The sequence below is a fragment of the Alexandromys fortis genome, unplaced genomic scaffold, assembly GCF_014885135.2.
Source record: "Alexandromys fortis isolate MF-2015 unplaced genomic scaffold, M_Fortis_MF-2015_v1.1 scaffold_39, whole genome shotgun sequence".
In the NCBI taxonomy this organism is placed as follows: Eukaryota; Metazoa; Chordata; class Mammalia; order Rodentia; family Cricetidae; genus Alexandromys; species Alexandromys fortis.
In genome coordinates, this window is record NW_026067918.1 from 2644434 (window position 1) to 2670696 (window position 26263).

The following is a 26263-nucleotide window of genomic DNA, read 5'->3' on the forward strand; positions in this document are numbered from 1 at the left end:
AGGGAAATGACAGTGTACACAATTGAATGGGTACTGAAACATTGAGAAGGATCATAAGAGCTAATGAACAACTGAAAAAAAAAACAACTAAGGCATGACTGTTGGAACATGGTTCAGGAGTCACGTGCAGAAAAATGCTCCAAGAAAACAAGGCAAGAGTCTTGTGATCTCAGTTTCTTCTAAACACAGAATTGTTCTTGAAATGTGTTTTTGTGTTCTTCCTGGGTGTGGCAGACTACTAGACTCCGTTCCTGGTCACGCAGAGGGCTGTTGTCTAGGACAGTGATCTGTAAGTTTTCCCCTTAAATAAAGAACCCTTTTATTAATCATAATTCCAAACTGGCGTGGGATTGTTTTGTGATTTACAATCTACACCTGGATTTAAAATCCACACCTCCAGGGCTCCACGAGCCTGGACAGTCTCTGCCCACCTGGTTTGTTCTGTCCTAAGTGGTTTTTAAATTCTCCATTGCAGCGCAGCACCCATGCAGCGCAAGTCAGAGCGCAAGTGGTTGCCAAAAGCTGCAACCCCTCGGGGCAACTCTGTCGTGTGGCAGCTTATGCGGCTTCTGGGTTGCTGTTCTGGGTTTCTTGCTCTGTGTATGGAATTTATTTAATTACATTTACTTTGTTGGGCAACTCATATTTTCCAGTCTTTAACAAATACCAAGGCGGATGCTGAAACAGGACCATTTCTGTCATCTTTGCGTTGGTTCTAGTGGCGACTTGGTAACAGCGCCACCTGCTGGACAACAGGTAATATGGCAGTTTTCATTTCCAATGCAACTTTTACTGCTTTCTTTACTACTACAATGGATTATATCATGCGGAGCTTATATGACTATGGGGATACTTCATTAAGGAAGAATATGGCACTCCTAGGAATGATACACTCATTACAGACTAATAATGGACGGCTAGCTGACAGGATTAAAATAATCAAAAATCAGAGGTTATCTGAACAAGTGGATACTATGACAGACAGAACTGACTCCATATCTAACATACTAGGAAGTTATCTGAGAGAATCCATACTGTTGAATTTGACATTCAAAAGTTATCAAAAAGTTTTGATAAAGTGACAGACAGAATGTACCTCTAGGATGGCAATCTACACGATATTCAAGAGAAGTCCAAGGAGGAGATACTATCTTTAAAGAAGAACATTAAAACCTTGAAATCACAGGTGCAGAATGAGGATCAGAGACTTGATGCCTCCATGAAATCAATATATATATGTGTGTGTGTGTGTGTGTGTGTGTGTGTGTTTCTGTGACTGATGGATTAATGAATATATTTAGAAGGACTCCCCAAAAGGGGAAGACAGAATCATACCTTATAGGCTGGAAAAGAAATATACCAAAACTCCCCCTAATAATCATAGCAAATAACCATTTAAAATATCATTGTTAAGAGTTTTTATGGAAGTTATGTTGTGTAAATGATTTGACCACTGAGAATTATTCCTTTTCTACCACTTCTCCCCTTTCTGGATGAGGGTGTTCCTGCTGGGGTTTGGGTCTGGGACAAAGCAACAAATGTGGGGAGAGGATGATTAGAAGGGGAGATCTCCGGGATCCACAGGAGATGGGAGGAAAAGAGCAGGGAAGGCTGCCAAGGGTGTTCTGCTGCTGAGTTCTAGGTGAGACTGGGGGACTGGATCTGGGGAAAGGCGGGAGAGAAGAGAGCATCTGCAGTCAGCCTACCTGTATTCCCAGCAGGTGTGGCCTATTGTTTAGCAGGAGGAGCCTGCTGGAGTTAGGGGTTGAAATACAGGGACCAGATGGGGGGAAGAGAGATTAGGAGGGGAAGGTGTATGGGGTAGAGAGCAGCTGGTGTTCTGTTGCAGAACTAGGGACAAGGCTGAGGAATTAAATTTGAAGGCGAGGTGGGAGTGGTGAGGATCTTCAGTTGATTTAACCCTTTCCCTTGTCTGCTTAGCAGCTATGTTCTCACTAAATGCCTGCTGGTATTGAAAGCTTGGTATCATAGGATGAGTTTGGGGAAGGAAAGTTGAGGGAGGAGAACTTTGTATTCTGTTGAAGATGGAGTCAGGGAAGAGAGACCACAGCAGGTTTCCTGCTACAGAGCTGGGGTGAGACTGGGTGGGAGCATTGGATCTCAGGAGCAATAGGTGAAGTGTGGTTCTACCTTCAGCATAGTTGTTGCCCTCAGAGAAGTGGCCCTCTGTTTCCATCAGTTACTGGATGGTGATATTTAAAATATTCATCAGTCTGACTACAGGGCAAGTCAAGATTAGGTCCCCTCTCCTATATTGCTTAGGGTCTTAGCTGGGGTCATCTTTGTGGATTCCTGGGAATTTCTCTAGAGCTAGGTTTCTTGCTAAACCTATAATGATTCCCTCAATCAAGATATCTCTTTTCTTGCTCTTATCTCTGTCCTGGAAATAATCAAACTGAGGGCTGAAATAAACAAAATAGAAACACAGAAAGCAACACAAAGAAACAGCTTGATATTGGCATAAAACGTTGACCAAAGGAACCAAATTGAAGATCCAGCTATTAACCCACTCACCTATGAATACCTGTTTTTTGACAAAGAAGCTAAAGTTATACAATGGAAGAAAGAAAAAAACCATCGTTAACAAATGATGCTGGAAGGACCATACATACTAATCAGAGGGAAAATCAACCAAGATGGCATTTCAATTCCTAACATCTATGCCTCAATCACATGAGCACCCAAGTTTCACTTGGTGAAACACTACTACAGCTTAAATTACATATTGGCCCTCACAAATTGATGCTGAGGGACATTAATACTCCACTTTCATCAACAAACAGGTCATCCAGACAGAATCTAAATAAATGCTGGTGCTGACAGACACTATACACCAAAAGTACCTAATAAATATTTACAGAACATTTCACCCAAACATATAAGAATATATATTCTTCTCTCCACCTCTCCACCTCACTTTCTCCAAAATTGACAACATCCTCAAACACAGAACAAGTCTCAACAGATAAAGGAAACTCCCTGCATCCTATCAGGCCATCACCAATTAGAGCTGGAGATCAGCATCAGAAACAACAGAAAGCCTACAAATGCACCTAAACTGAACTCTCTACTGGATGAAAAATGAGTCAAGACAGAATTTGATGAAATGTAAAACACAGCATACCCAAAGAGACAAAATAAAAGCAATGCTAAGAGAAAAGTGCCAATATAAAACAAAAAGGAGAACTCTCATACTAACAACTTAACAGCACACTTGAGATCTCTAGAACAAAAAGAAGTAATTGCACCCAAGAAGAGTAGATGGAAAGAAATAATCAAACTCAGGACTGAAATCAATAAAATAGGAATAAAGAGAACAACACAAAGAATCAATGAAAAAAAAGTTGGTTCTTTGAGAAAATCAAGAAGATATACAAACCCTTATGCAAACTAACTAAAAGATGGAGAGAGAATATCCAAATTAAGAAAGTCAAAAATGAAAAAGGAATAACTACAATAGACAGTAAGAAAATCCAGAGAATCTTAAGAACATGCTTTAAAAACCGTGCTCTAATAAATTGGAAAATCTAAAATAAATGAATAATTTTCTCAATAGGTACCACTTACCAAATTAAATCAAAAGTTCAGATAAACAATTCAAATGTATCTATAACTCCTAGTAAAACAGAAGCAGTCAATAAAAGTCTGGAAATAAAAGCCAGGACCAGACAATTTTAATAGAAAGAACATTGCCAAGCTCATTTTTATGAGGTCACGGTTATCTGATACCCAAATCACATAAAGCCTCAAGAAAGAAATTGAATTACAGGTCAGTTTACCTTAGGAGCATAGGTGCAAAACCACTCAATAAAATACTTGCAAGCTGAGTCCAAGAATATATCAAAAATATCATCCACCATAATCAAGTTGGCTTCATCCCAGAAATTCAGGGATGATTCAATATATGAAATTCAGTAAATCACCAAAAGAACAAGCTAAAAGAAAAATATGATAATCTCATTAGACACACAAAATGTTATTGCAAAATCCAACTTCCCTTTTATAGAAGTCCCAGGGAGATTAAGGATACAAGGGACATACATAAACATAATAAAGGCAATTTATAGCAAGCCTATAGCCAGTATCAAATTAAACGGAGAGAAATGCAAAGCACTTTCACCAAAATTGGGAGCAAGACAAGGGTGACCACTTTTTCCATATCTGATCAATAGAGTACTTGAAGCTCTAACTAGAACAATAAGATAACTGAATGAGAACATCAAAGGGGACACAAATTGGAAAGGAAGATGTCAAAGTATCTCTCTTTGCAGAAGACATGATAAAATATGTAACTGTTTCTAAAAATCCCACCAGGGAACTACTACACCCGATAATAAACACCTTCAGTGAAGTGGCTAGATACAAGATAGACTCAAAAAATAATAATAAGTAGATCTCCTGTATACAAATGACAAATGGACTAAGACAAAATTTAGGTAAGCAGCACCTTTCACAACAGCCTGAAGTTATAGAAAATATTTTGATATAACTCTAACCAAGCAACTGAAAGGGTGTATGATAAAAATTTCAAGTCTTTGAAGAAAGGAAGTGGACAAGGTATCAGAAAATGGAAAGACCTCCCATGCTCATGGATCTGTAGGATTAATATAGTAAAAATGACCATTTTACAAAAAGCAGTGTACAAATACAATACAATCCCCATTGAAATTCCAACACAATTCCTATTTTTATTTTTATTTTTCTCTCATACATTATATCTGGGCCACAGACTCCTCACCCCCTCTCCTCCCAGTGTTATGTCCCCACAACCATCACATCCTTTTCCCCCCGAAGCATACCTCCTCTTTTCTCCACTGAAAAGTGTAAGCCTCCCAGGGATATTCAGACATGGCTTATTAAGTTATTATAAAGCGAGGTACATCCCCTCATACCAAGGCTGGATGAGGCAACCCAGCAGGAAGAAAGGGGTCCTAAAAGTAGGCAAAAAAAGGGCTGGAGAGATGGCTCAGAGGTTAAGAGCATTGCCTGTTCTTCCAAAGGTCCTGAGTTCAATTCCCAGCAACCACATGGTGGCTCACAACCATCTATAATGGGGTCTGGTGCCCTCTTCTGGCCTGCAGGCATATACACAGACAGAATATTGTATACATAATAAATAAATAAATATTTAAAAAAAGTAGGCAAAAAAAATTTCAGAGACAATCCCTGCTCCCGCTGTTAATAGTACCACAGGAACCCCAAGCTGTACCACCATAACATATGTGCAGATGATGAAGATCAGACCCATCAGACTCCCCAAATGTGAGCACAGTATCTGTGAGCCCCATGGGCCCTTTTGACCCCTTTGGCTTCTACAATCCCTCCTAACTCTCTCTCAGCCCAGTGATTTGCTGTAGTTCTCCGTATCTGCTCCCATCAGTTGCTGGAAGAAACCTCTTTGATGACAATTATGCTATGCACCAGTCTCTTACAGAAGATAGCCAGAGAGCTGGTTCAGGTCCTGTATTCTCCATTACTGGGAGTCTTCACCAGGGTCACCTTCATGGATTCCTGTAAGTTCCCCTTCCATTAAGTTTCCCCCTTGAGCCTGAAATGACCCCCAATTCCAGTCACCTCTCCCAATACTCTTTCCCTCCAATACTCCCCACCTAATACCTCCTGTTCCCATCCCTATCTGCACCAAGGTCCACCAGTGAAATCTATTTCCTCTTCCCATGGAAATCCATACATTCCCCCTTGAGCTCTCCTTGTTACATAGCCTCTCTGGATCTGTGGCTTGTAGCATGATTTTCCTTTACTTTACAGCTAATGTCCACTTATAAGTGAGTACACACCATGTTTGTCTTTCTGGGTCTGGGTTACCTCACTCAGGATGATGTTTTTCTAGTTCCATCCATTTGCCTGAAAATTTTATTATGTAAACTGACAGAGAGGCCCCCCTGTCTAGAGTAAAACTCATTGAGCATGTAGAGCTCGAGCTGGTGCCTAAATGGAACCTTCACCCCTATCGTCTAATCTCTTTGGTGATGGAATATACTCTTCGGGCTACCAAAAGAGAAACATGAAAACCAACGAAGCCACAAAACCTTTGACTAAAATTTGTCCTGACTGCAAAATATGTTAGGGTAATTGTGCCACCGAACTTGTGGGAGTATTCAACGAATGTTTGATTTGACTTAAGGCTCAGTCATTAAGAAAAACCACATATCCACCACTGCTTGAGTAACCAAGAACCAGAGACTGTATACCCCAGAGATCTAGTGTAAAAACCAAAAAACTACTCCTAATCATATTCTGTAACACTCATAGTGCCCTTATCCAGTCATCAGCAGATAAGAGCAGAGGCAGAGACCCATTGCCAGACATTATGCAGAGTGAGTATAAACTGGAGGTCTCCATCAAATCTCTCCCCTCAGAGCTCAGAGCTCCTACATAAGAGGAGGCAGAAAGAGTTTAAGAACCGGAGGGGATGGAGGACACCAGGAAACAAGGCAGGTCTTCCAAATCAACAAAGCAGGGTACATATGAGCTTACAGAGACTGAAACAACAAGCAGAGGGTTTATATGGGTCTATAACAGGTCTTCTCTGTATATCTTATAGCTATTAGCTTTGTGTTTTTATGGGACTTCTGAGTGTGTGCACAGGTGGGTATCTGATTCTTGTGCCTGCTCTTGAGATTCTTTTCCTCCTGTTGGCTTGCTGTGTCCAACTTCAGTATGATGGGTTGTTTTGTTTTGTTTTACTGCATCTTATTATATTTCATTTGTCCTACACCATTGTCAGTTAGGAAGATGCAAATTAAAGTCACAAGAGAACATCAGTACACACCTATCAGAACAACTACAATCAACAAGAACCACAACTAAACACTATGGTGACCCAAATTCTGGCAAGGTAGCCTACGTTGTGGTAGACATGTAATTAAGCACAATGGGTGCAACCACTCTGAAATTGACATCTACACAGAAGAAGGCTGTATATATATAACATAAAATTGAATACAAAATCTGAGTAAGGTCTGTGAATTATATCTATACCAGTTTCCTGTTTGTGATGTGTTGTCCTACTGTGCAAGGAGTAGATTTGCTGGAGGTTTATGGAACCTATTAATTTTAAGGTAATATACCAAAAATGTGAACTTATTATTATATTGGAATAAAAGTAAGAAATATATAGAAATGCATCATGATCTGGTTCCAGTCCATTCCTAAAATTAGAGACTCACTCAAAAGTTGTCTCTGGCCTCATTCTTACAAATAGTATGCAATAAACATCTAAGTACAAGTGTTCCAGTGAGGTGTTAACTCTATGGTTAGTACCCAGATGTTAGGTAACATGGCTCACATGGTTGATATATTTTTAGTTTTTTTTTTTTTTTAGGATCCTCCTACTGACTTCCCTAATGCCTAGACTAATTTTCCATCCTCGCAGCTGTGAATATGCATCCCCCTTTGTCCAAAACTAAACCAGCATTTTTGATTTTTCTTGTTTTTTATTTTCAAGTAATTTCAGTTTTATTTCTTTGTCTTTACAATAACTACACTATCACGTCCAGTTAAATTATCTGCTTAAGACCTCAAGGTAGGTTTTTTCTTTCTTTTTTATTGATTTTATTGAGCTCTACATTTTTCTCTGCTCCCCTCCCTGCTTCTCCAGCCTCCCCTTCAACCCTCTTCCATGGTCCCCATGCTCTAAATTTACTCAAGAGATCTTGTCTTTTTCTACCTCCCATGTAGATTAGATCTATGTATGTCTCTCTTAGGGCCCTCATTGTTGTCTAGGTTCTCTGGGATTGTAATTTGTAGGATGGCTTTTTTTGCTTTATGTGTAAAAGGAACTTAGGAGTGAGTACATATGTTATTAGTCTTTCTGGGTTACCTCACTCAATATGATGTTTTCTAGTTCCATCCATTTGCCTGCATATTTCAAGATGTCATTATTGTTTTCTGCTGTGTAGTACTCCATTGTGTAAATTACCACATTTTCTTTATCTATTCTTTGGTCGAGGGGCATTGTTTCCAGGTTCTGGCTATGATGAATGATGCTGCTATGAACATAGTTGAACACATGTCCTTGTGGTATGATTGAGCATCCTTTGGGTATATACCCAAAAGTGGTATTTCTAGGTCTCGAGGAAGGTTGTTTCCTAATTTTCTGAGAAATCGCCATACTGATATCCAAAGGGGCTGTACCAGCTTGCACTCCCATCAGCAATGCAGGAGTGTTCCCTTTAATACGGTGGATTTCTTAATGAGGATGTTACATGATCTTTACCATGCCGTTCCTTCTCAAAAAGAATCAACAGAAATAGACCAGGAAGAAATCTACAGCAATGCCCCTACGTGTCCCTGGCATACTTGAGAGAAGTGCAAGGGAACACAACTGGGTGTGACTAAGTACTAGTCCATGTGCACGAGCCCCTTTTTCATTTAACCCCAACCACAGCTCTAAGAATTGTCAATGTGATGGAGTTTCTGCTAGGATTATCTGAGGCAGAATCATCCCAGGGAACTGGTGTGGCTTCTGAGAATCAAGAAAGTGTAACAGAAGATAAATAATGGAAAAGTGTCTTTTTTGAGAATTCAGAGAATCTATAACGAACTCATTTCTGGATTTGATACAGAATGCATTTAATAAATTGAACTCTTCTCCAAATGGCCAAATACACTCTTTTTTTTTTTTTTTTGCCACAAAAAGAGGCAAGTAGTTTAGTTTAAGTGACTCAGGTGAGAACCTTTAAATATTATGACTCTCATTTTTTTCTATATAATATATGGATTTAAAGGACAAATTTTTGCTCCTTAACTTCACATTTATTTATTTTTTTAAGATTTATTTATTATGTATACAACTTTCTGCCTCCATTTATACCCACATGCCAGAGGAGGGCGCCAGATCTCTTTACAGATGGTTTGGAGCCAACATGTGGTTGCTGGGAATTGAACTCAGGACCTTTGGAAGAGCAGGCAATGCTCTTAACCACTGAGCCATCTCTCCAGCCCCCTCACGTTTATTTTTGAATGAGCATCGCTGGTCTATATGCAACCTGCCTGTGACGCAGAAAGGGAAAAATCAGGCCACACAAAAATGGCAGCTTAACTATTCAAAGCCTGAGTTTAATCATGAGAGGGGGACTTGAAGATCCTAACAGAACCTGGTAGGCCATGGAGGTATACATTACCCTCAGTTGGTTGAAATGTGCCATATACATGGAGTGAATTATCATGCCATAACCTCATGCAGTCACACAAATGTATGTTGGTCAGATCTTTTGAATATTTAATGATATGGAAATATTAACCACTCCAATCTGTCCATATATATGTCTGTACATAAGATGTACATATATCAAATTATGACACCATACCCCATAAACTTTTTATTATTGAATTTTAAAACTGGATTAATTAATAAATTTCCGGGCACTGCTGTTGTGCTTAATGTCATGCTCATGAGACACTTTCAAAGAGGCAGAAACTGAGAGCTGAAAGTCATCAAGTAGGTTTCTGGAAACCTGAAAATCACAGAACCACGCAACCTGAAGGAAATCAAAGACCGGACAGATGCTATGTGCATATTATTTTTTGAGTTTGTCTGACGGCTTGTACTCTGTGTTGAAAACTTTGAACTGAGCGAGAAAGTTAATTTTACTTTTCTGCTTGAGATGGAGAAAAGTGAAAAATCTTTTTCCAAAAATCATGTGTAGCCTCAGCGTGAAACAACTCAAGGGTGGAGATGACTAGGAAGTGCAGAAAACCACAGTCTGTGAAGTGTTTTGCCAGCCAGAAACTGACAAAGATAAAACACAACACAGGTGCCAAAAGGTTCTCTCTGGGCAGGGCCAAGTCAGTCACACTGCACACCTCTGGTGTTCCTGACCTGGTTTTATTGATGAGTCTATTCCTGCTTGTACTGACTGGGATCGATAGCTTTGTCTCTATAGAGCTGCACTTGGTCCATGGACCAGTGACAAATTAAAGGAACAATTCAAACTTCATTTCATAAATGATCCCCTCTGTGCTCCCCGTGTCTCTAACTTTATATAACATTACCAGTCAAGTGACATAGGTGAGTTCTACTAACATTTGATTTATAGGGGAAAGAAACTCCCCAGTTAAGAAACCATGGATTCTCTTTCCCCCTTTCCTGGCTTTTAGCTTAGCCCAATTAGCCCAATTAGGACAGTAGTGATGAAACTCACGTGATTAAATGACTTTATATTAGAAGAAGTAAATACACTAAGTTACTTTATGTATTCAATTAAAAACTGATTAAGTTTCAAAATGTTCCTTAATTGTTATATTTTAGCTACACAAAATAACGAGTTTCATTATAAAAGTTTTAATGTGTATGTGTAATATACTTACTGCACTGCTGGTGCTCCTACATTGCATATCTGACCTTGTTCACTTTGGCTTGTGAAGAATGACTCCTCCACAACCACGTGAGAAGAAAGAGTCTATAGAAAAGCAAATGTATGCATGTGTATGCATTTACAAGCACAATCATCCTTTTACAACTTCCTGCCCTGCATCTGTGTTAAGGTATTACAAAACAAGAATAATCCTATAACAAGTTAACTCTAAGGGGCCATCCCTTTGGCAACAGAGAAGGCAGAGGAATTCCAGACTGTAGAGTGCCCATAGGTTGAATTACCTTGTTGACAGCTCTTAGCTCTGTCACCATCCTCTGTTTACCAGATTTTTTTTTTTACGACAAACACAGGAGAATTCCAAGGGCTAGTTGATTCCTCAATATGTTGAGCATCTAATTGCTTCTGTACCAATCATTCTAAAGCCTGCAATTTATCTTCATCTAGAGGCCATTGCTTAACCCATATTGGCTTCTCAGTTAGCCATTTTAAAGGTAGGGTTGTTGGTACCACTAAAGGCTTGTTAGTTGCTTTACATTCTTGTACAGCCTGAATGGCTGGTGACCTTCATACATAGTACCTTATTACATCCTTTCCAGAATTATGAGTTCCTGGGACTGCAGGAATGTTAACCTGGGTATTCCATTGCTGTAGCAGGTCACAGCCCCATACATTTATTGCAATATCAGCTACATATGGCCTCAGCTTTCTTCTTTGACCTTCTGGCTCAAGACAGTCAACCCATCTCATGCTTTGTTTAACTCGAGATATGGTTCCAATTCCTATTAATTGAACACCTCCTTCTTGAAGAGGCCAATTTGGATGCCATGATTCTGGAGTAATGATACTCACATCCGCTCCTGTGTCTATCAAGCTAACAATTACAATTCCATTTATACACACTCTCAGCTTTGGTCTATGATCATTTATTGAAGTTTGCCAAAATATATGCTTCTTATTTCCTATTTGAATTTCTGACTTATCCCCCAAATTTGAGCCATCATTTAGAACATTATGATCTTGCACAGAAGGTTTTAGATTTCTTATCTTTCCTGATGTGACATGTCCACCACGGTTACTGGGAATGACCGGGCCACTTTTGGCTTGGGGGCCTGCGAGAGGTCCCTCAAGGAGTTTCCTGATGGTATCAGGCTGCCTTGACTGTCTGTTGTTGGATCTGCATTCCCTGGACCAACGTCATCCTTTACCATACCTCCTACATATATCTGAAGGCCAAGGTTTCCTATTCTTGCCATTCCCAGATGAGGTATTATTCCTAGATATTCCTTGTCTACAATCCCTTTTCAGATGTCCTATTTTACCACAATTAAAACACTTGGCAGTTTGATGTCTCCTCATTGCTTTGGAAATTGCTTCTCCTTCCCAAGATTTATCATTATAGTCAACTCCTCAACATTCATCATGTGCTGAATCCATTCATCCATAGGTGCTGATCTAGACTTTAAAGGCCCAATTATCTTCTTGCATTCCAAGTTTGTATTTTCAAAAGCCAGAGATTCAAGAATTATTCATCTAGCTTCTGGGTCTGTTACTCCTATTTACAGAGTCTTAATTAATCCTTGTAAAAAGTCAGTAAAGGGTTCTCTCTGTCCCTGTCTCACCCTGGTATATGATTCGAACCTTTTCCCTGTTGCAAGCCATCGAGACTGCTTTGCGGCATAAAGAGCTTGGACCTGTGGGCCAGCATATGGTTCTATGCCAAGAATGTGATCTTGGGACACCTCCACACCTTTTGTTCTTCCTTGTTGTTCCATATGTTTGTATTCTTCTCTGAAATAAATTCCAAACATCGAGGAAGGTTCATCATCCAGTACTGCTGACACCAACTGAGAGAAATCACGGGGGGGGGGGGGTAGCTCTGACAGGAGAAGCCCAAGTCCTTATCATCTCTTAACAAACGCGGAGTGCAAGCCAGAAGTAACGACTGCTTGCTTAATTTCTTTTAGATCATCTAGTCCTATTGGCATCCATCTACCTTCTTTGGCTCCCTTTGAACCTTTAGAAGTTGATGCTTTGTCAAGGTATCCTGTCCTTGTGCCTTCTCACCCTGTTCATCAGCTCCAATAATTTCCTCAATCATTTCAAATCTTTTTTTATCATTGTCTCTCGTAAAGCCTGAATCTCCTGACCTGCACATGTTTCTAGCGATTTCCCTAAGGTATCAATTTTCTGGTCCCCATTCTGCACCTGTGATTCCAAGGCTTTAATGCTTCCCTTCAAAGATAACACCTCCTCCTTGAACTGTTCTTGGATATCATGCAGATTGCTATCCTGGAGGTACATTCTGTCTGTTACCTTATCAAAACTTTGTGATAACTTCTGAACATCAAATTCAACCGTATGAACCCTTTCGGGTAACTTCCTAGTACCCTTAGATATGGAGTCAATTTTGCCTATCATGTTCAGATAATCTCTGGTTTTTGATTATATTAATCCTGTCAACTAATGCCATATTCTTCCTTAATGATATAATATGGAGAAGAAAACTGAAACCTAATAGCCAGTAAATTGAGGTACCTTCATAATCACATAGGCCTCGTGTAATGCTTTCCATTGTGGTAGTGAAAAATTCAGCAAAAGTCCCATTAGAAACGAAATCTGCCATTTTACCTGTCAACCAGCAGATGGTGCTGTTTCCAAATCGTGACTAGAATCAACACAATGGTGACACGATAGGTCCTGTGCTAAAATCTGCCTTGGTACTTGCTAAAAAACTGGGGGGAAAAGAGTTGCTCCACAGATTAGATGCAATCAAATCAATTCCATACACGGAGCAAGAAACCCAGAGTCCTGGGGCAGAGAACAGAAACCCAGAAACTGCACGCGCTGGGGTCGCAGCGGCTGGCAAACAGCGCTTCTACTCATACTGCTGGGACAAAGAGTCGCTCAGGGAGTTTTCAGTGGCTGGAAAACAGCACTTCTGCTTGGGCTGGTGGCTGTAGCTCTGCAAACTTTGTTGTGGCAGGGATTTTGATGGGGATTCGGGTCCATGAAGCGGCTCTGCAATCCGCCCAAGAGGCGTGGAAGTTAAATACATGTGGGCATCAAGTGATGGTAGAGATATTGGGGGCTTAAAAGAAATCTCACACTGGCTCAGACCTGACAGATAGACATTTATTTTAGGGGGAAAACATACAAATCAGGATTCTCTGCTTGAACGATGGATGGAGATCAGATCCAAAACAAGCTGAACGAGCGAATGGGGACAAAATGGGCAGAGAGAAGAGGGCTGGCCGTGCTTCGGCATCCTGGTAAATAGTCTATGAGGCCACGCCCCAGCAGGCGGGCAAACTTTTCTGCAGCAGTTTGTAGGGGAGGGACTGGAAGGAGAGGAGAGAGGGGAAACTGTGATTAGGCTGGAGAAAATTAATTCATTGATTAATTAATAAAATTGTATTAATAGTCTCCAAACTAAATTAGAAATAGCTGTTTAAATTAGAAATAGCTGTTAAAATTAGTCTCACTGTTGGCCATTTTCAAAGATTGTGGCTGCTGTGATTTCCTTATCACAAGGATGCATTCCAAGATCCATGTGTGTGTGCGTTTTGTACATGTATTTGACCATGTACAAACTTTTCCTTCAACTTTCGACTATAAATCATGTATAATGAAAGCAAACAATAATGATAAAACAAGGGAATTATAACAATATACTATTATAAAAGCCACAGAATTTTGGAATGTTTATGTCTGAAATTTGCTGTTGAAGAGTTCTGAACTGTGGTCCTCTGAAGCTGAAATTGTGGAAGCAAAGCTGCTGAGAACAGGAGGGCAAGGGAACCTATGAAAATAATTGCATCATAAGAGCTTTTCATTAAAACGTAGGCATCATTTCTACTACACAAAAACCTAAAGAGAAAAAGAAAAGAAAAAATTTAAATTCCTCATTTGAACAATTTCCCCAACGAGGACAGCTCTCCTGTCCCCATAGAAGAAGGTGCTGTGTTCGCCTGAGTTACCTTCATGAGCTGATGGATGAAGTGAGCCACTCTCCTGCGTTCCAGACCTCCATGGGAGGCATGTGGACAAAACTAAAGAATGTTTGATGACCATAAAAGAGCAAAGCCCTGAAGAATTTAAGTACAGTACATGTTATCTGACATAGACAGATGATAAAATACCCATGAGATCTTGATAACATCAAACAATCCACCAATAACCAATAACCACCTCACTTCACAACTTGATTTTTAAAATATAATATAATCCTTGTAACATTAAGTCTTAAGACTAAAACCAAAGCTTTGCTCTTCTCTTCTCTTTCTTTCCTTCCTTTCTTCCTCCCTCCCTCCCTCCCTTCTTTCTTTCTTTCATTACTTATTTATTCGTTTATTTATTATTTATTTTACATCTTGGCCCCAGCATCCCCTCTCTTTTCTCCTCTGAGTCCCTCTCACGCACCCACCCCTCCGCTTCCAACCTCCAGTACACCCCCCTCCATTTCTGTTTAGGAAAGGGAAGGTCTTCCATGAGTAACAACAAAATGTGGCATATCAAGTTGCAGTAAGACTAAGCAAATCCCCATGTACTAAGGATGGACAAGATAACCCAGGATGAGGAATAGGGTCCCAGATGTAAGTAAGAGTCAGAGACAGCTTCTGATCCCATTGGTAGGAGTCCAAGAGGGCCAAGCTAAGCAACTATAACACATATGCAGAGAGTCCATTCCAGCAGAGGATTGTGACTTGTGAGTCACCCCTAAATAGATAACCCTCTATTATTCTCAGTTCTGATCTAGTGTGGGATTTCTTTTAAACATCCTGCCTCATCTGGCACCACGTGTGGATTCGGACTCCACACCTACAAGGTGGGTGGCCCGTTTGTTCCCTACCCATTGCTGCTTTTTTTTTTACCCCCATCTCTCACACATACAATCGCAGGCGCTTGCCTACTTTTGTCTGGTTTATTGTTCCTGCTTTTAGTTCTAGAACTTTTCTTTCTTGTTCTCTCTCTCTCTCTCTTTAAAATTTAATAATTTTTAAAATGTAATTGCATCACGTTCCCCTTTCTTCCTCCAAGTGTTCTCAAATCCCCTCCCTCCAGTTCCATCTGTGTCACCCCCACCTTCAGATCAATAGCCTCTTCTCCTTTGATTAATATTGTCGTGTGCATATGTATGTATGTATGTATGTGCATAGATACATAAATACAACCTGCCGAGTTCATTTTTATTGTCTGTGTGTATATGGTTTTAGGACTGACCACTTTGCATTGTTATTGATTGAGAATTCCACACACGCATATAATATATTTTGAGCAAATTGGTCCACATCCCCCGCCCCACCAGCTCGGCCCATACCACCACCACTTTCTCTCCAACGCCAAGTGCTCTCTCTTAAATCCACTTAGGCATCTTGAGCGCTGCCAGAAGCTATTCAACCCTTCTGCCATTCGCCATCAGAGTGATTATTACTTTTAAGTTATTCAAATGACCTATGCAGCTATTTAAACTCTTCCAGCTTTTCCTCATTCCCTGAAGCAAATGACTGAAACCCAAAGAAGCATGAAGGAGTCTGCTCCCTGCCCATCCATCTAGCTGTCACCCTGACACAATCTCAAGAGGATGCTTAGACTGTAAACCCCTCCCCCTGTTCTTGGCAAACACTGTTGTAGCAGCCAGAACCCCACTGCTGCAGGCTTTTCTACCTGGTCACTTCCAACTTAGGTTCAAGTTTCCCTTCAGCGGAGGGTTTCCTGGAGAGTTTCATTAACTCCATAAGAAATGTTCTTGCCTTGAGTATCATCAGTAAGTTCCTCTAATGTTGGCTTCATTATGGTTTATAATATCTAGCTATGAAAGGAAAGTCCCATGAAGATGAACCAAGGCCTTTATCTTTGTCTTTGTCCAAACTTTCTATGAGATTCAGTAACCATTGAACCTAAAACACATTGTGCCAAGAGTGTTTATCTCTCAGGGTTCACAACGTGCCCTTGCTTCTTCCTTGTGTAAGAGGCTCAAGTCTGACTCATTCTTCCAGGTGTGCTTGAGAAAGCAACCATGATTACTATACAGGCTGTAGGTGGTCATGTAGCATTGGCTCTGGGCTACACTTTCCTTTCTGCTAAGATGAGGAATTTACTGCAAGAACAAATACTAACATGCTTAATTTGCTTTTAAAATGGCTCTTGAAGCATTAAAAATATTGAAATTTCTGGAGATAATTATTTTGGCATTCATTTCTCCAGGATAAATGAATTATTAAAAATCGAGTGATGCATGAGAGATAGAAGGAAGTTTAGATTCAATGTCTGGAGCAGACACAATGGAGAGATTAGTGGGTGGTTAGCAAGGGAGGATTACCCAAGACCTCCCACTCTCCTTGTCGCAGGAGACCTTGAAAGCCTGTGCTAAATGGGTGAGTTCACACTACTAGATTTTTTTATTAGACTCTCAGTCTTGTGAATCTGCTGCAAAAAAATGTATCCCATAAAATGATCTTTGGTTCTTTTCAGCTGGTTTGATATAATCTTCCTCAATGCTGCTCATATTTAATTCCTTTGTTATACTTACATTCAAAAAGCAAGCAAAATAATGCAAAGAAAGCCATATTCTAAAGATGAAAAGCTGTAAGGGATAAAATGTTGAGATTCTGGGTTTTCCTTTAAAAAACAAGCAAAGCAGAGGAGACTTCACATTACCTGGCATGTATTTGAACCCTTTATTTCTAAAGTTTAGAAACTTGTTAACTTTCATAGCTAGACAAAAAGTAATCACGTTTGTAGATGCAACCAGGCTTTTATTTAAATGGGGCAGGGAGTTTGTGTTCATTATAGGAAACAAATGAACAACAACAAATAATCCATGTAACATTAGAGATGGTAGACATGAGGATTTGCCCAACACTTTGTCTACATGCTGCAATAACCAAGGGTTTAGTGTAAATCTTGTGAAAAAAATCTTATGAAAGTTTGGATAGCAATGTTCATTCTATTAATAATAACACTCAAAAATATTCCCTGTCCCCATTCTATCTATATGAAACGCGGAAAGAAACATTATAGATAATCAGTTAAATTATTCATTTTTGATGGGAATACCAAATTTGATTGTCCTCTTGACTCTGCTCTGACTAAACTGCTTTCTAGGCTCTAATTCTTGTTTCTTTCCCAACACTGCAATTTCCTCTCATTCCCATCATCTTCCTGCCTAATTAGGCTCATCAGAGCATGGGAAAGACTGGGACAGTCTCCCAGAGAAGTCTCCCATAATTTGCACAGATAAGGACTATTGAACCAGGCTCTTTGGTATGTTCTATATTTTCCCGAAGGAGATGATGTTAAAATAGAAAGATTCGTTTAGTATTTGTGGTTCTAACATTACTCTATCTTCATTCCTTATAAAGAAAACTTAAAGGTGAGGGAAGAAACAAAAATGCACACAGTCTCACACATACATGTACAAACAGATAGTGTTTCCTGTCTTATGCTTTGACATAACTTTTCAATTTTATATGTTTAGCCACACAACCATCCTGGTTTTTACTTTCAGTACAATATTCAGCAGATTGCACAGCTGCTCTATACTTTATTATAGAGTGGGGTGAGGTGATTTTGCCAGTGGTAGATTGAGTGTTCTGTGCACATTTAAGCTGAGTTCTACTAGACCATTGTGCTCAGTAGGTTAGAAGTATGCAGCATGACTTCCTTTCTTTCTTTCTTTCTTTCTTTCTTTCTTTCTTTCTTTCTTTCTTTCTTCCTTCCTTCCTTCCTTTCTTTCTTTTCTTTTTCTTTTCTTTTTTTTTGGAATTTTTTGAGACAGGGTTTCTCCATAGTTTTTGGTTCCTGTCCTGGAACTAGCTCTTGTAGACAAGGCTGGCCTCAAACTCACAGAGATCCACCTGCCTCTGCCTCCCGAGTGCTGGGATTAAAGGCATGCGCCACCATCGCCCGGCTGCAGCATGACTTTCTAAGGACATAACCCTATGGTAAATCAATGACAATCTGTATATGTACACACACACACACACACACACACACCATCACCATCACCATCACCACCAGTCACAACAACAACAACATCCAAAGAATAAAACAAGAGATATCTGCATTGCATGTAAAAGAAGAAAATAGCAATAAGATCAAATATTTATTTATTTACTTACTTTTATACAAGGCTAATGCTAACCTTGAACTCAGTCTCAGAAGTAAAGGAGAAACGTGACAAGGTGTTCTGTTGTTGTAGGGCATCTCAGGGTATCTCCAGACAACAAGAGCTGCTCCTCCAAAAGAGGATCCTTTGTTTGCTCATGTGCTCCAGACACAAATGCTTCCATGATGGTAGAGGGTCACCCGTCCACAGAAGTCACGTGGACAGTCAGGGAAGAGCTTGAGGATTCCTTAGAACATAAATAGTAGATCTCTTTGGAAGACTTTTAGAGACAATCCAAGTCAAAGCATTGGACTGCTGTCCTCGACCTACTTGCTATCACAGTACACCTTCTCTTTCCTGATATTGGCTTAGTAGGACTGCCTAAAATTCTCTTCAAAGAGAGGTTTAATCCATCACTGTCATATGAGAAACATGGCAGTGTGCAGGCAGGCACAGTGCAGGAGAAAGATTTGAGAGATCTTCGTTTTGGTCTGCAGGAGACTGCCACCTTAGGCCTAGCTTGAGCATATAAGACTTCAAAGCCTGCCTCAACAGTGACACATTTCCTCCAGCAAAGGCTGTAACTACTACAGTAAGATCACACTTCCCTCCTAATAGTGCCACTCTGTGTGAGTCAAGTATTCAAACACATGAGTCTATGGGGGAAAATATCTATTCAAACCAACACACACACACACACACACACACACACACATACACAAACACGCACACACATGAATGCATTTATTCATACACACATGCACACACTTTTCTTTTCAATGAAGTTATTCTACTTGGGAAGAAAATGTTCTCCCTTAATAGCCATAGTCTGATAAAAACCTGAACTATCAGACATAAAACCTCTTTTCAAGTTGGTTGGAGGAGTCCAAGAAACTCTGCAAACAATACAGGGTATTGCTGCTGCTGCTGCTCTTAGTAGCTCTTAGTTGCCTCTTCAAAGTTGAAAGAAGACAGCTTTTCCTGAGGACATTGTGTACCTTGAACAAAGGACTCAAAAGTCTTTGAGCAAGATGTGTGTCATCCAAACACCTTTTCACTGAAGACTTAACTTTACTAATACTGGAGTGAAGTAATCATTGAACCTACCCAGCTGTGATTTGACATGAATCGTAATGAATCAACATGGCAAGCTACCCCTTAAAGTGTAGTAATGACACTGATATCCTGGCAGTAACCAACAGCTAAGTGGATGTAAGGCCTGATCATGGGGAAGGCAATAAAACCTAGAAATGAAACCAAGCCAACTATTCAGGGCTAGTGCATGTGCATATTAGAGAGGAACCTATTACATTACTAGATCAGTACAATTCCCAACTGTATTCTAAATATTCATTCTTATGCCTGCAGATAGTGTAGCTGTCGCTCCTCATCAAATAAAAGTGTCTCTTTGCTGCTGATCGATTCTATTACAGAGAGCCACAGCTGGTCAAAATGCAGAAAGAATCTGTTCATAGTGTTCCCAATCCCAACTGAAATAGCCCTACTAGCCCTACATGTAAAGCTCAGAGAATAAGGCAAAAGAGTGGTGAAAAGATTGTAATAGCCAGATGACCTTGCTGTAGAATGGTGACTCCTGGAAATTACAAGGAATCGACACACAAGATACATCCACAATGTAGCTGCCTAAATAAGGCTTAAGCAATGATAACACCGATGGATGTGTTAGTATGAAAGAGGAAATCTCAGAGCTGCACCCATGGACACCGAACTATGGGCATTGAAGTCATAGCTTCAAAGAAGGCATGATGACCCTAGTCCTTTTCTCCCCTTTTACTTTGCATCTGAGGTGAGTGACTTGGTTTCATAATATGTTCCTACTGTAGTGTCTTGCCTTGCCATACACCCAAAATCGGGCTAATGGATCATGGATTGAAACTTTTGAAACCATGACATAAAATAAATCTCTTATCCTTATGAGATAATTTATATTGAATATTTATGGTGGCTGAGTTAATTTATATTGACTATTTGTGGCAGTAATGGGAAGTTAATATAGTTTGAGATGATGGCTACTAAATTGGAAGGCAGACAGTTTTATGAGCAATCTTGCATCAGTGAGTACCATAGAGCCTTAAATTCAAACCATGAGTTACCCTAGCCAGACTAGAGATGCTTCCTAGGCTGTGGGAAAGTGTTGTCTCACCCATAACTCATTATCAGTTAAACCAGCTGTTCCTCACCTGGTTGTCACTCTAATGAATTTTATTGTTCTGCCCTTCATGAAGTTATTCAAAAATGCTGATCACATCCTTTCATAGGAATAGTTGAGCTTCAGTCCTTGTTAATTAAACTCTGATTTCGTGTGATGATAGCTTCTGGTAGTCTAGTCAGTTCCCAAGTGTAAATCTTGGTATTTCCTTGTTAAAACAAAGTGTCCCCATCCCCTAAACTGTAAGCATATGTGGTTAAACACTGAGTGGCCCCTGTATTCATCTATTATAACCTTTTTACGGGGGGGGGGGTTCTTCCTCAGTGACGAATGAATCAGGTGGCCATTGGTTACTTCATTTCTAAATAGAGAATTTTTCATGAATGTGTTAGATGGCCCCAAACTGTGTCTTTAATGACTCTTTCCGAGCCCATTTGAGAAGAGCATAAATTACGAAGTGGTTCAGTGACATAGTCTATAAATGTTAAATAGGTTTAGCTGATGGATGGATTGCATCAATTCAACATGTATCTTCTTGGCCCTTTTTAATCTTTATGTAGTTCCATACTCATGGTCTGCTATAGGAAGACTTACAGCCAGTGGTCACCTGCCCTCTGGGGCGTGGCCTCTTATACTAGCTAAGCCTATGTAGAGCATGCATCTACTCTTTTTCCGGTTGCTGGATTCAGTTTCTATTCTCCGTTCAAGCAGAGGATTCCAATGTGTGAGTCTACCCCTAAATAACCATTTATTTCTCAATTATGAGCTAGTGTGGGATTTCTTTTAAGCGTCCTTCTACAATGATCCTTTTCCTTATCATGAAATATGCTTATTAAAATTATTTTTACATAGCCCAGAATGGCATTAAACTTTCTAGGTAGCCAAAGGTATGGCCCCAATGTTCCTCCTGCCTCAACCTCTCAAGTGCTAGGATTGCGGGGTTACCACCCACTGTATCCAGCTTGCTTTGCAGTAAAATAACAACCCAGGGAGTATTGTGAAGTATATAAGTTCTGTAAATTGGATATCACATGCTTCTCACATAGCTAAAAAGTAGCACTATAAGGGAACTAGTCAGGGGTTCTAACTATTCAAAGATCTAGGTAATGTGATAAAGAATTGTTATTTGGGTGTAAACCAATGGGTAAAGTCATATAACATTCCATTATAGGCTAAAACATTAGCCTATAATGATTTAAATAAGCCCACTAACCAGTCATTTTTTTAAAAGAGTTATTTATTTATTTATTTATTTATTTATTTATTTATTATGTATACAATTGTTGAAATAAGAGCGGCGGGGCTGCGTCCCCAACACCCCAGCCGCTTGGCTAGCTCATGCCCGAAATAACAACACACCAACTGTATTCATTTGAGAACTGCTTGGCCCCTGAACTCTAGCCCTTACAGGCTAATTCTCACACCTGGACTAGCCCATTTCTAATGATGTGTGTAAGCACCCCAAGGTGCGCTTACCAGGAAGATTCTAGCCTTCGTCCATCCTGGGAGAGTGTAGCATGGCAAGCATGGCGTCTCTGCTCCAGAGCAGAGCTGTCCAGTCTCTCCGGGAGCAGAGCAGAGTCTGACCTCACTTCCTCTTCCGCCCAGAATTCTATTCTGTTTACTCCTCCCATCTATGTTCTAAGCTGAGGGCCAGCCAAGCAGTTTCTTTTATTGCTCAGCCAATGAAATCAACAGATTGATATATGACACTCCCACATCACTTCCCCTTTTTCTGTTTAAACAAAGAGAGAAGGCTTTAACTTAACATAGCAAAATTACATATAACAAAACAGTTATCAAGTAACAATTATAATAATCTATAGCATAACTAAGGAAAACTATAACTATAGCTAACTATTCTTAACTCCATCAAAGAGTCCAGAAAGATACAATATTACCTAAACAAATAAGAAATAAGCAAACTCTCAAACTCTAGAAATGACAGAGACATCTCGCTGCCTGGACAGTCACCCAAAGTTCCTCTGTACCATTGGGGCATCCATCTTCAGCCTAGAGGCCCATAGTTTCCAGCAGACATTTCCATAAAGCAGGAACTTTCAAAGGCAGTCACTATCTGCTTGTCCTGAAGAATGTCTCGCAGACTCTTTCATGAATCAGGAACCCCGAAAGATCATCTCACCTTTAGGCAAGTTCAGCAGTCCTCTCTCTGCGGGTTCTCTGTGTCCAGTTTATGCAATAGTCCAGGCAAGAGCAGTTTCTTGCCCAAATGGCTATCAAACTCCATAAGGATCCTCTTCGATGCCCATCTTCCTCTTGAAGTAGATTGGTGCTGCCAGGAGCAGAGTGTCTCATTGTCATGAAAAGTCCTAAGTTATTAAAACATTTTAAAATGCCATATTCTATAATCTTTGAAAAATATGAAGAATGTCTATCTAAAATATATCTATGCACATCTAGAAAATCTTAACTAACATAACTACAAGCTTAACTACTATTAATGATTATTCATTAACAACCTATATACATTCAAAATTGACCTTAAATCTCTATCAATAAAGCAAAATCTATACTAATGCAAATTATTCATATCTATATCATATTCCCCTTTAAATGTAAAAGAACGTTTATAAACCATATTTGGGAATATGGGCGCAGATTTTTCTCTCCAAACTGCTTCCTGCTGAATGGGGGCGTCATTAATTAGGTCTTTCAAGGTATAACCTGTGTGCTAGTTTCATCTCAGTTGGCAGGTGAGCGAAGCAATTTTCTGAAGGTATTCACAGCAACCGTTCAGGAGGGCGTGGTCTGTCATACCATATCGGAATAGAAGAAATGAACAGGGTCTCATCCTCTGTGAAAACAAAATAGGAAACTCCTTTCGAAAGCATCATGTCCTTAGATCCAAATTTCAAAGTCAAGGCATCAAAATCTCTACGATGGATTAGTTCAGCAGCATTTATAAACAAATATCTTTTAGCATCTGTTGCTCCTTCCTCAGCATTCAAACAATTCAAAGAGAGCATAATAGTATACAGTATCAAGATTCTCTGTGTATTTTCCATCTTTGTACGCTTTATTTTAACCTCTATTTTGTTTATTTTTAATTTTATTGTATATTCTCAGTATCTTTGTCCTGGAATAACTCTGTAGACCAGGCTCTCCTTGAACTCTCAGAGATCCGCCTGTCTCTGCCTCGCAGGCATTTGGGATTAAAGGCGTTTGCTACTACACCTTGAACTCACAGAGATCTGTTTGTCTCTGCCTTCTAGGCACTAGGATTGAAGGCCTGTGCTACCACACCTTGAAGTCACAGAGGTCAATTTCCCTCTGCCTCCCAAGTGTTGGGATTAAAGGCGTGTACTACCACACACAACTTCTCTTTTTCTTACTTTTTTTTAAGAACTTTTAACTTTTAGCTTGCATATATTTCTAACGCACTGTAAATCATTTAAACATTTTCTTTGTCTTTGAATCTCTTTACTGTATATCTCTCTTTTTCTGACCACACAAGCCTTTAAATTATAGGATTAAAGCCGTGGCTTTGCCAGCTAGATCCAGTCCATTCCTTAGCTTTCCAGCCTCATGGCGGAGATACAGGCTGTAGCCTTGTTTATAGACACAGGCGTTTCAAGGTCCCTGCCAGCCAGCGAGCTACAACAGACAACAGTCAAGTCATCCCTCGGTAGTTGGCTCTCCTGCCTCAGTCAGAGTTTGCCCTGGCTGTGTGTATGCCTGAAGGCCAGAAGAGGGCACCAGACCCCATTACAGATGGTTGTAAGCCACCATGTGGTTGCTGGGAATTGAACTCAGGACCGTTGGAAGAGCAGGCAATGCTCTTAACCTCTGAGCCATCTCTCCAGCCCTAACCAGTCATTTTTATATCTCATGTGATGGTGGGGGTTAAAGAGAGCCCTACAAATTTGCTGGATTAGATGTAACAAAATCCAAAACCTGTGCTTTGGTTTAACATTGGTATTTGAAGGCTTAAGGAGATGTATGTGGCCAGGGCTGACCATTTACAGAAGAGGAAATGGAAAAATTGTAAAAGCCAGAGGATCAGAGAATTTGCTGTGGGTTTGTGCCTCCTAATAAAATTCGAAGCCACACACATACAGTTTCCCTTACACAACTGCCCAATGAGCTGAACAAGGATAATATCCCCCACGCCTCAACACTACACAAAGAACTATAGGCGACTGAGGAAAAGTGGGAATTGGAGGCATGGTGTTCTTGGGGAAGAGAACACGAGTTGGTTGTTAAGAGATGGGAATAGTGGAATGAGTTAATTTACATGCCCTCTGCTCACCCAGGAGACACTCCTTTCATTATGATGGCAAAACATAAATTTGCAGGGGGAGCTCCAGTCCCTTAGAAATGCTCTACGTTTGCACATTTTTAATTTTCAATGTGGTCTTAATTTAAATATAATTACACCATGTTCCCTCTTTCCTTTCCTCTCTTCAATATCTCCCGTGTCCTCTACCCACTTTCAAGTCGGCAGCCTCATTTTTCTTTGATTATTTGAGTGTGCATGTGCGCATGCGTGCACACAAACGCGACCTACTGAGTCCATTTTTGTTGGTGGTATGTATACGGTTTCATGACTGACCACTTTCCATTGATCAAAACCATCAAGGTTTTTCATCATGGGGGAGGCTAGTTCTCCTTCTCCCAGAAGCCATTAGTTGCTTGCAGTTCTTTGTCTAGGAGTAAGATCCTGTGAAATTCCTACCCTTTCGTATTAACATGTCCGCTGATATTGTCATTGTTCTGGTCTTATTTATGTTTCCACTTCTAGAAAAGATTGTTTCACGGAAGTCTGCCTGGTTTCTGGCACTAACAATATTCCCAGATGCTCTTTCACGATACTCGCTGAGTTATAGCATAGATGCAGGAGCTGAGATGTAGTTTTGTCCACTGAAGATATATTCACCACAATCTGTGTATTGCTGCATGTGTCCCACATGATAAAGCCTCAAGGAATCAAGATATTTTATACTTACCTAAAAGTATACACCATATACACACTTACTATATATAGCTATATATATGTATATATTAAAGTTATGTCATCTGACTTGACAATGCTTCTTACATGAATGAGAGACTAATAAAAACCCTATTACCAGTCACAGAAAGCCTTACTTTCAATGGTTAATTAGGGTAGTCCAAGTGATTCCCCCAAACAATATGCATTATTAATATAATCCTGCATTGACTTTCAGAGGTTAAGTGTGGGCCTCTGCTATGAAGACAGTGCATACTTGGGGCACAGAACTCAGAAGACTTGAGCTAGACCTGCCCTGAAAGCCTCTTTCCTCTAGTTGAGTGCCCATTGTTCCAGAAACCACGATGAAAGCTGCTAAGTGGCCGTGCTGCCTAGTTCTGCGTCAGCTTGACACAGCCTACAATTATCGGAAAGGACTTCCTTCAGTGATGGATTATGATGTGGGAGTATAAGTAAATAAATCCTTTCCCTTCTAGCTCGTGTTTACTTGTGGTGTGTTTCCTCACAGCAACAGAAGCCGTAACTGTGACTGTAGGGGAGGCAATTGAACAGTCCTACCCAGCGGCAAGACCTGGGAACTGAACAATTACCAGCATAGTAAAAACTGTATAAAGGCACAATACGTGGTACCGTTTGGTGAAATTCAATAGTTGTCT

General features: G+C 40.1%; 1 long non-coding RNA gene across 1 annotated transcript; it reads left to right on the forward strand.

Annotated features, from left to right (window-relative positions):
* The first annotated feature begins 232 nt into the window (after nucleotides 1–232).
* Nucleotides 233–25988, forward strand: LOC126500423 (uncharacterized). The gene is made up of 3 exons (XR_007591345.1): nucleotides 233–289; nucleotides 654–756; nucleotides 25825–25988. It is a non-coding gene; the product is annotated as an uncharacterized lncRNA (long non-coding RNA).
* The last annotated feature ends 275 nt before the right edge of the window (nucleotides 25989–26263 follow it).